Here is an 11,501-nt window from a genome sequence, read left to right as displayed (position 1 = left end):
ATAAATCAATTATTTTATACATTTGAAGGTCATTAATTTATTTTTTGAGGTGGTGACTGTGACAGATTATTTTTCATTCGCGCTAAGTTTCTTTTTTTTAAAATTAAGGCATTCTGTGGCCAGTGGCGTTCACTAATTTTGCCTTCTATTTTTATCAGCTCTGTTCATTTTTTTGTTTGGGGGGGGGGGGTCTTTAATCTTAGGGGGCACCATCGCACTTTGACGGATGGGCATCCCTGTTATTTATGCTATAAAATATTAGTCAACTCACTATTCTCAGCCGCCAAAAGGGAAACGTTTATATTTCTAATCATGTAAAGTTTGTTTCATCGCAGTAAAACACCTTTTGTGGAAAAACTATATTTAGAGGGGTGAGTTTTAGGAATTGAGCCTATTCGAGAATATAGCTGCAAACTTAAAGTAATACCAAATACAAAGCTGTAGTAAATAAAAGAGATATGTATTCAATGCACATAACATATATCCTCAAATATTTTCGTACATTTGACACACACAAAAAAAAGAAGAAACTATACAAGGATCAGAATTTAGTCTCCCAACAAAATTATGAAATTGTTGAAATTTCTCTTCTTACATGGTAATGTTCTCTACATTATTATAAATGAAAGAAATCCTGCTTCCTTGTCAAGAGGGAGTTTTTAAGCATTTAGATATTTTATTTTGCTGTTTTAAAGTTGCACTACTTTTATCAAACGAATTTACTATGCTTCCGATTTCCGAAGTGATCCATAGGTCTCCATAATTCCTTTTAAATAGATTTAGCAAATAATATTTTTTAATTTTTGGATAACTATATCCTAGTTTACGAGTGTTTTTTTCCACTTCAAACCAACAAATGAAATAGTACTATTAAGATATGAGTAAAGTAGATTAAATAAAGAAATTGTTGCTCATCTTTAACTTGATTTACTGTATATTTTACAGAATAAAGTCTTACCAATATTATTAGGAAAAATACCAAGGCAAAAATCATTTTTGCTCCTTAAAATTAAATCGATTGTGCATCAACATATAGATTCTAATCTAAATTGAAATGTTCCATTTAGTTTCTTATACAAGTCAAAATTTAATTAAACGTTCTATTTTACCAAAATTACTAGCTTATTGCAAAATATTTTTAGTAATTTGTGAGCAAGAAAACGCTGTGAGAGCAAGAAAATAAGTTCAAAAGCTAGAATACTCAAAAATATTACGTAAAACGTATTTTTTTCCCTTCTATGCAATATGAAACTCATGAGAGTAGAACATGTATCTATGCCTACAAAAAGTAAAAATCTTACTGAAGAAAAATACCTTCAAATGTTATCAATTTTCAAATGGACATTTTCTCGACTAATTTCACAGAAATAGAGATTGCGGAAATTAAGTATCACGAGCATGTGATGCGAGAAAACATTTTAATCTGCTCTTATGGCTATTAATACTAATAACAAACTATATTCTGTCTCAGGAAACCAATCAATAAAATTCGATTTATTATTATAAAACATTCATTGTTATTGTGAATATTATATTATTGTTATTATCATCATTACTATAATGTTTAAAATATTATACTATTCATTCATTATAGTTATTATTGATTTATTCACCATTTATAATAATGTTAGTAATAACCATATTTTCAATATAATATTTCTTTTCATATTAGGGATATGATAGCAATCATAATAATAATTCTTAGTAGTAGTATTATTGCTATAATTAACTAGTTTGTTAATGTATTGTGCTAATAATATTTGTTGTAATGCTCTAATGATAGCTTTAGTACTTGATTATTAAATTGTAATTTATAACGTGCATAAATACAATATATTATTAGAAATAATAATAGCAATGAATTACTAATATTTATTGTTTTTAATAGGAACAATAACTGTAACAGACTACTATTATTATTTTAAACACGCAAAATATATTAATTTCATTTTTTCTCTCTAATCTCAGATGGAAAACTCTAGTTCAAAAAGGTCGACCAATTTGTGTTGCACCCCCCTTCCCCTCCCTCTTTCCTTCTCTTATACAACTCCCAGGATCATAAAGGCCCTGTACAACTCTGATTTCGAAGTCCACGTCCGATCAGATCTACTCCTATTAAACTTTTTAAGCATGGGAAACAAGGAATCGTCTGTCGCCTTCCCCCGCGAGAACTGATCAATTATCGCTCAGACGAAAACGATCGTCCTCAAAGGCAGACGATTATGTCACACGCCCTACTCTTATCTGTCATGGCGCTTCCCAGAAATAGGTCACGCAAATAGACAGGTTACTATAATTAAGTGGATTCCTGTCATGTTTAGATGTGGAATGAGGCCAGCGATCCTCGCGGACAGGTACGCGAAAATGTCCGCTTAAACGTCAATCAAATCGTGAAGTTATCAATGGAGCTGTGTGACGTCATTATATATTTTTCTTCGTCACGTTTGTTGCTCTCTCGAAGGAGTAATTAGGGATAGTTAGTGGTGAGGGATTTTTAAAGCTCTTCTTCTTGTGGGAAGTTGTGGAGGCCGGAGTGAGCTGAAAAAAAGAAAAAAAAAAAAGACATTATAAAAAGCGTTTTGTTGTTCGAATTAGTTCAATCCTCAAACTTCGTCGTTTTAATATGCATTTTATGTTTTCAGTGCTAAATCGAAAAAACAAAAACAGAACTTGAACTTAGTAGGACATACCGTTCCAGAGATAATCGTGTTTTAGTTCCTTACAACTTGAATTTTAGTTCCCTTTTAGGTTTTTTTTTTTTTTTTTTGAAGTGAAACATGTTATGCGAGGGCTTTGAAATTCTGATCCGTGAGCTTTTTGTGTGACGAAAGTGACGTAGTTATTTTTTAATTGTTGCCAAAAACAATGAAAAATAGTAGTAATTATAAAGTAGTTTTGTTAATAAATTTAACAGATTAATTTCAAGGCTGAAATTGAGCCAGCATATAATTCTAGAAAAGTCATTAATTTAAAGCGTAATCCACATTGCTTAGGTTCAGATTTAAATTTAGTTTGGTAACTTTTAGTAGCTAAATTAATTTTATAATTACTATCATTTTTCATTGTTTTTGGCAGTAAAAGCGGATTCCGAGCATTATTTATTTATTTATTTTTTTTTGTTTATAATCTTTTTTTTAAACTTCCTTTTACAAAAAAGAAAGTATTGTATTCGCGAAAAAATTTTCACTCAAAAGTCGGTCTTAATTTTCATTTTGCTCACCCCCGAATGAATGTTTAGATTTTTTTTCGAACCGAACACACGTGGATATGTGCCTAGGAATGTACAGACACCCGCAATATCCATTTTGGCTATTCCCGAGTTAATTACAACGAGTTTTCTCGTGACGTCCGTATGTACATGCGTATGTGTGTATGTACGTATGTATCTCGCATACCTCAAAAAACTGTATGTCCTAGAACGGTGAAATTTGCTACGTAGACTCCTAGTGGGGTCTAGTTATGCACCTTCCCTTTTGGTTGCATTCGGATGTTCCTAAGTGGTTTTTTACACCTTTTTGGGGGGAAATCATTGCTAATTACAATGCTAACTCAAGTGGTGTTATAATTTGTCAAACACTTGGCGATATATCGCCAAGCTTTTGGTCGACAAGTTTTGTCGCCAACTTGGCGAAACATTTGGCGATTTTTTTTATTTTAATTTTTAAGTCTGGTTTTAATTTGGCCAATGTTGGTGATATTTAAAGAGTTTACCACTGAATCACATTAAAATTGCCAACAATGAGGAAATATATCTGTACAAAACGGTGTTTTGCTTTGGTTCGCAAGAATCTAGAGGTGAAAATACTTAGTGTTTCCTTGCTTACTCCAAGGCGCTATTATTATCAAATTGGCTTAAAAGGAAGTCATGTGATGCACACATCAGCTCGTTTCATTAAAATATACAATTTTGATGTGAATATGCTCATGTCAGGAGCAGGAGGAATAAGAACGTGGTGTGAGAGAAAACGTGCGGGTAAAGTGACAGTTAAGAATCTAAAGGAAAGGAAAGATAAAAGTTTCACTTCTATCGTGTGACTTTATGACACACATTTTTTTTTTAAATCTTTGTATTTCGTGAATTGCTAAATATTTCTTTGTGTCCAATCTGCTTGAAAATTCGTATATATGCTGTGATCCTTGTTTATTAACCCTTAGGGAGAGCATAGCTTGTCGGTCAGTCCCTTGACTGCCCTTTTATTTTTTCTGGTACGTAAAATACAGGATCAGGTTTTCAAAAACGAGGCTTCGAATAAAACAGTTCTCTAACAGCGTAAAAGATACCTCTACTCCTCTCCGCGAGAAAAAACCTTTTTAAAATTTTTGTTTTACTGACCGTAAAACTCTCTCTCTAAATTGAGCTTTAAGCATTCATTTTTATAATGCAGAAAGGATCATATTTTTTCTTATTCTGCTGTTTTACAAGTATTTTATTTTTATTTATTCTGGAAGCGTTGTATACGTCATTTTACTATATAGTTATTCAAGTTATATATAGTTGAAATTGAGGTAAAATCATTTGTGTGTATTTTTACAATTCCTAGAAAGATTATTTTTTATTTGATAGGTCACAAACTTGATTGCAAAATATGTGCTTCGAGTTGGTCAGAAATGAATAATAACTACAATTCATCATTATTATTATCATTATTGTTATTATTTTAGTTTTTATTTAAACATTTTGCTTAGAATAAGCTCTTAAAAGCAAAGTGGGTGAAAGAATTGCAAATCCTAAAAATTTGAAGGGACACATTTTTTCTGCAAGTGATTAATTCATGTTTTTTGCCAGTTAATATTCTTGCTTTTTAACGTTTTCACGAGCAAAGAATTTGAAGAATGTAAAATAAAAGCTTGCTGTGAGCATTTAGCAAATCATTTACCACACGAAGTTCAACCCTGTATTCGTATTTAAAAAAAGTTTTAAATAAGTGAATAGTATAAGGGAGGGTGGTCCAAAAATGGTAAGGTAACGAAGAATGATCAAAAATTGTAGTTTTTGACTTTTCATCGAAAAAATTTTGGTTTTATTTCCTAGCAGGGTCGTAAAATTTTAAATAAAAAGTGGTTCTTGCATTATTTCAAACCCAATATTCATTTATTATCAAATATTACAGACACTTGAGAAACCCGCTTTGCCCTACCAGGGGGTGTAAAGCGGGTAAGCCATTCGGGTAAAGCGGTAAAGAGTAAGAAATTGTGATTTTTTGCATTTGTCAGTCAAATATGAAGTAATAAATGATTGAATTCACTGACTAGCTAATTGCCATTATAAAACTTTTTTTTAAAGTTATATTTTCAATTTAAACTGGATAATTATAAGTCAGCACATTTGTTTGTAAAAAAAAAAAAAAAGAAATAGACTAGCTAAATGACATCATAAAAACAACTTTTTAAAGTTATACTTATCCTATTTGAACAGAAAATCTAAGTCAGTACACTTGCCAAAAAATATAAAGAAATCAGGTATAATCGATTCGCCCAAAAGCATGTTTTTTATTTCAATAATTATAATCACAAATTAAAAATCAAAACAAACAGAATGACCATCGTTGTTTGTAGGTGAATGGTGTCAGAATAACGTAATATTATTGACAATTGAAAAAATAATCTTGTCTTCGACTAATCGCAGGTTACAAATCTTCAGTTTTTTTAGAAATGCATCATTTTTTTTTATTTTAAGCCTGGCTACGTTCGCAGAGATTGATTGAAACATACGTGTGCATCGCCGCTTGCACACCATACGGCGACATACGAATGCCTACCCGCTTTGGGTCCCCCTCCTTTAATCATTTCATGCAAAAACATAATTTCTTAACTATGCCTTTAAATGTTCAAAGAAGTACCACTTGTGAACATTTAAAAGCAAGCGGTACAAGTCTTCCAAAGTAAGAGTTAAAATCTCATGTTCCATGATGATCCCTGCATATGCTTCTCAAAAAGTTTGGCTCCTTTAAGCATCTTTTCCATTACCCTTTTAGGGGTCCTAGGCCGTCCCTGTTTATCTTACCTTAAATCTTCTATAAATGAGTTTTATTTTCTGCTCTGAAAGGCAGGGTTTCCCTTCTTTTTCGCATTCCCCAATAATTTATCAGACTTACTTGATTTAATATCAATATGTTTCTTTGGGGGGGGGGGGGGGCTAGGAATTGGTTTCTTCGCTTAGAGTCACAAAATAAATTATTTACAATCTTAACATTCTACAAATAAATGAGCTATGAAAAGAAAGGTTTTTTTTCTGTTTTCCGTTTTCATCAACAATTTATCAGTAGTAGTTGATTTCATATCAATATCCTTTTTTATAGTGAAGGGGGTCGGGGGGGGAGACAAGAATTTTGTTTCTTTGCATAGAGTCAAAATTCACTTCTCGCTTAAATATTCCATGTGATCTCAAAACAAATACTCCATAAATAGATGTTGGATGTTAATCTGATTCTTTTCGCTGAGTCAAAATAAACTTAATTTTATCATAAATATTCAGTATGAAGTTTTCTATGAATAAATATATATTTTTCAAAGTCGAAAAGAAAGATTTCATTTATGGTTTTCGTCTTCCCCAAACAATTTATCAGACGTGGTTAATTTCATATCCATATCCAATTTCGTTCATTTTTAGGAGTGAAAGCAAGAAATTTGTTTCTTTCCGTAGAATCACAAAATACATTCTGTCTCATCTTGATTATTCGATATGATCTTAAATCAATATCGATATCCAATTTCGTTAATTTTTAGGGTTGAAAACAAGAATTTTTTTTTCTTCCCGTAGAATCACAAAATAGATTCTATCTCATCTTGATTATTCGATATGACCTTAAATCAAATGTCCTATAATTAGGTGTTAATGTGGAGGAGTGGAGATACGGAATTTGATTCTTCTCGTAGAGTAATAAAATAAATTCAGTCCCAAGAGAAATATTCAATATAATCTTAAATCAAATACTTTATAATTAGATGTTGATGTGGAGGATTGGAGACAAGGAATTTGCCTCTGTTTTTAGAGTAACAAAACCAATTCAGTCCCATATGAAACATTCAATATAATTTCAAATCAAATACAGGCGTCCCTCGTATAACACAATACTTGTACAACACGGTTTTGATATTACATGGTACCGAATTTGCTATTATTATAACACGGTTTCGGTATTACATGGTACCGAATTTGCTATTATTATAACACGGTTTCGATATTACACGGTACAAAATTTGAGTTTTATACTTCATTGTTTTGATATAATACGAAAGTTGCGTTTGAAAAAATGGAATTTCATTTTTCTTTAATATAGTCTGTTAATGTTTGATAATAACTCTAATAAGTTTTTACTTTGTTTTTATGAAACTTGGTTTCTATATAAAACGGTACACATCCCTTTATTCACGTTATTTCTAAATCTCGTATAACACGGTTTCGATATAAAAAGAAATACGGTTTCGATACAACACGATGCATATTGACATGATTTTTACTATGTAAATGATTAATTACAGTGTAAAAAAACGAGCTGATGTGTGAATCACATGGCTTCCTTTTACTCCAAATTTAATTTACTTTTCCCATTATTGGCAATTTTAATGTGATTCAATAGTTTACTCTCTAAATATCACTACCAATGGCCAAATTGAAACCAGATTTTAAAAAAAAACGCCAAATTTGTCGCCAAGTTGGTGATAAAACTTGGTGACCAAAAGACTGGTGATATATCGCCCAGTGTCTGCCAAATTATAACACCACTTGAGTATACATCGAAATTAACAATGATTTCCCCCCAAAAAGGTGTAAAAAACCACTTAGGAACATCCGAATGTAACCAAAAGGGAAGGTGCATAACTAGACTCCACTAGGAGTCTACGTATCAAATTTCAACTTTCTAGGACATACCGTTCTTGAGTTATGCGATATACATACGCACGTACATACATACGTACATACGGACGTCACGAGAAAAGTCTTTGTAATTAACTCGGGGAATGTCAAAATGGATTCTTCGGTTTTTTGTACGTTCTTAGGCACTTATCCGCGTGTGGTCGGGTTGAAAAAAAACTCAACATTAATTCAGGGGTGAGCAAAATGGAAATTAGGCCGAATTTTGAGTGAATTTTTTTTCGTGAATACAATACTTCCTTTTTTTGTAAAAGGAAGTAATAAGTTAAAAAAGTTATTTTTTAAAAAGTCGTATAACACGGTTTCGATACTACACGGAACGAATTAACCGTGTTATACGAGCGACGCTTGTACTCGATAATTAAATGTCAGTGTGGAGGAGTGGAGATGATGGATTTTTTTCTTCTTGAGAGTTACAAAATAAATTCAGTCCCATCGTGAATATTCTACACGATATCAAATAGAATATTCTATAATTATTAATGTGGAGGAGTGGAGGCAAAGAATTTGCTTCTTCTCGTAGTACTACAAAATACATTCCGTCTCGTGTGATGTATTCACTATAATCTCAAATCACATACGGAATAATTAGATGCTAATGTATAGGATTGTAGGCAAGGGATGATTTGATTCTACTTGTACAGTCAAAAATAAATTCAGTTCCCTCTGAAGTATTCACCATAATCTCAAATAAAATACTCTATAATTAGACGCTAATATGGAGGAGTGGAGACAATGGTTATTTTTCTCCTCGTAGAGTCACAAAATAAATTCAGTCCCATTTTAAATATTCTACATTATCTTGAACCAAATATTCTATATGATCTTAAATATGCTATAAATAAATATTTGTTCTGCTATGAAAGAAAAAATACCCTTTGCGATTTCCGTATTCACCAATAATTTATCAGAAATAGTTGAGTTTATATCAATATCCGATTCCGTTAACGTGGAGGAGTGGAGACAAAGAATTTTTTTTCCTCTTACAGTCACAAAATAAATTCCGTCCCATCTTAAATAATCCATATTATCTTGAACCAAATATTCTATATGATGTTTTTAAATATGCTATAAATAAATATTTATTCTGCTGTGGAAAAAAAATCCCTTGTTTTCCGTATTTAACTACAATTTATCAGATATAGTTATTTTCATATCAATATCCGATTCCGTAAACGTGGAGGAGTGGACACAAGGAATTTGTTTTTCTCTTACAGTCACAAAATAAATTCCGTCCCATCTTAAATAATCCATATTATCTTGAACCAAATATTCTATATGATGTTTTTAAATATGTTATAAATAAATATTTATTCTGCTGTGGAAAAAAAAAATCCCTTGTTTTCCGTATTTAACTACAATTTATCAGATATAGTTATTTTCATATCAATATCCGATTCCGTAAACGTGGAGGAGTGGCGACAAAGAATTTGTTTTTCTCTTACAGTCACAAAATAAATTCCGTCCCATCCTAAATATTCCATATTATCTTGAATCAAATATTCTATATGATGTTTTTAAATATGTTATAAATAAATATTTATTCTGCTGTGGAAAAAAAAATCCCTTGTTTTCCGTATTTAACTACAATTTATCAGATATAGTTATTTTCATATCAATATCCGATTCCGTAAACGTGGAGGAGTGGCGACAAAGAATTTGTTTTTCTCTTACAGTCACAAAATAAATTCCGTCCCATCCTAAATATTCCATATTATCTTGAATCAAATATTCTATATGATGTTTTTAAATATGTTATAAATAAATATTTATTCTGCTGTGGAAAAAAAAATCTCTTGTTTTCCGTATTTACCAACAATTTATCAGATATAGTTATTTTCATATCAATATCCGATTCCGTAAACGTGGAGGAGTGGCGACAAAGAATTTGCTTTTCTCTTAGAGTCACAAAATAAATTCCGTCCCATCCTAAATATTCCATATTATCTTGAATCAAATATTCTATATAATGTTTTTAAATATGTTATAAATAAATATTTATTCTGCTGTGGAAAAAAAAAATCCCTTGTTTTCCGTATTTACCAACAATTTATCAGATATAGTTATTTTCATATCAATATCCGATTCCGTAAATGTGGAGGAGTGGAGACAAAGAATTTGCTTTTCTCTTAGAGTCACAAAATAAAATCCGTCCCATCCTAAATATTCCATATTATCTTGAATCAAATATTCTATATGATGTTTTTAGATATGTTATAAATAAATATTTATTCTGCTGTGGAAAAAATCCCTTCTGCTTTCCGTATCCACCAACAATTTATCAGATATAGTTATTTTCATATCAACATCCGGTTCCGTTAATGTGGAGGAGTGGAGACAAGGAATGTGTTTCTTCTCGTAGTCGAATAAAATAAATTCAGTCCCATCCTTAATAATCAATATTATCTTGAACAAAATATTTTATATGACCTTAAATATGCTGTGAATAAATATTTATTCTAGTATGAAAGAAAAAGTATCACTTCTGATTTCCATATTCACTAACAGTTTATCAGAAGTAGTTGATTTCATATCAATATCCGATCCCGTTAATGTGGAAAAGTGGAGACAAAGAATTTGTTTCTTCTCTTAGAGTCACAAAATAAATTCAGTCCCATCCTAACATTCTATATTATCTTGAACCAAATATTCTATATGACCTTAAATATGTTATAAATAAATATTTGTTCTAGTACGACCGGAAAAGTTTCCCATCTTATTTCCTATTCACTGACAATTTATCAGAAATGGTTGATTTCATATCAACATCCGATTCCGTTAATGTGGAGGAGTGGAGATAAGGAATCTGTTTCTTCTCGTAGTCACAAAATAAATTCAGTCCCATCCTAAATATTCTATATTATCTTGAACCAAATATTCTATATGACCTTAAATATGTAAAAATAAATATTTGTTCTTGTATTAAAGGAGAAGTTTCCCTTCTGTTTTCCGCATCCACCAACAATTTATCAGATGCAGTTAATTTCATACCTTCATCCGATTCCGTTAATGGGAGAGTGGAGACAGGGAATTCGTTTCTTCTTATAGGGTTTAAAAAAATAAATTCTCAGCACCACCCTAGCTCATATTGGAACAGTTGTCGCTATCGGTTTCAAATCTCATTGTATTCTACACTTTCTGCAGAAGTTAGTGTTGTCAAACGATGAGGAAAAGCATTTTTCAATCAGCTTTTCGCTATTGACGTCATTTATACACGTGCAGAACAATGAACCTGAGTCAACACCACCTGTGTCAACAGATGGCGCTCAGCTGCTGATTTGAAACTGCGACCGCGTTATTCATAGACACTTTATGACAACGTCTGGTAAGGAACGAATTTAATAACTTTTCCTTTAACTAAAGGGCAAAATTAACATTCACCACTGGTCACTGACCACACGGTGACTAAATAAAAAATAGCGTTTAAAAAAATATGCGTCAATTGCCAAAATTAAAAAATAAATTGAAGTCCTCTAAGTGTCTAAAAGATATTAAGTAACTGGTAAAATCTTTACTTAAATCAAAAAGCAGCCTTAAAAGTGATTAATTTTATTAATTAATGTATTTAGGGCAATTAACTTCGAAATTTTGAAAAATATATTATTCAGCATTTTAACCGTTTTTT

This window comes from Uloborus diversus, chromosome 8 (genome assembly GCF_026930045.1).
Source record: "Uloborus diversus isolate 005 chromosome 8, Udiv.v.3.1, whole genome shotgun sequence".
Taxonomy (NCBI): Eukaryota; Metazoa; Arthropoda; class Arachnida; order Araneae; family Uloboridae; genus Uloborus; species Uloborus diversus.
The sequence above is the reverse complement of the archived record's forward strand: the minus strand, read 5'-3'. Positions refer to the sequence as shown.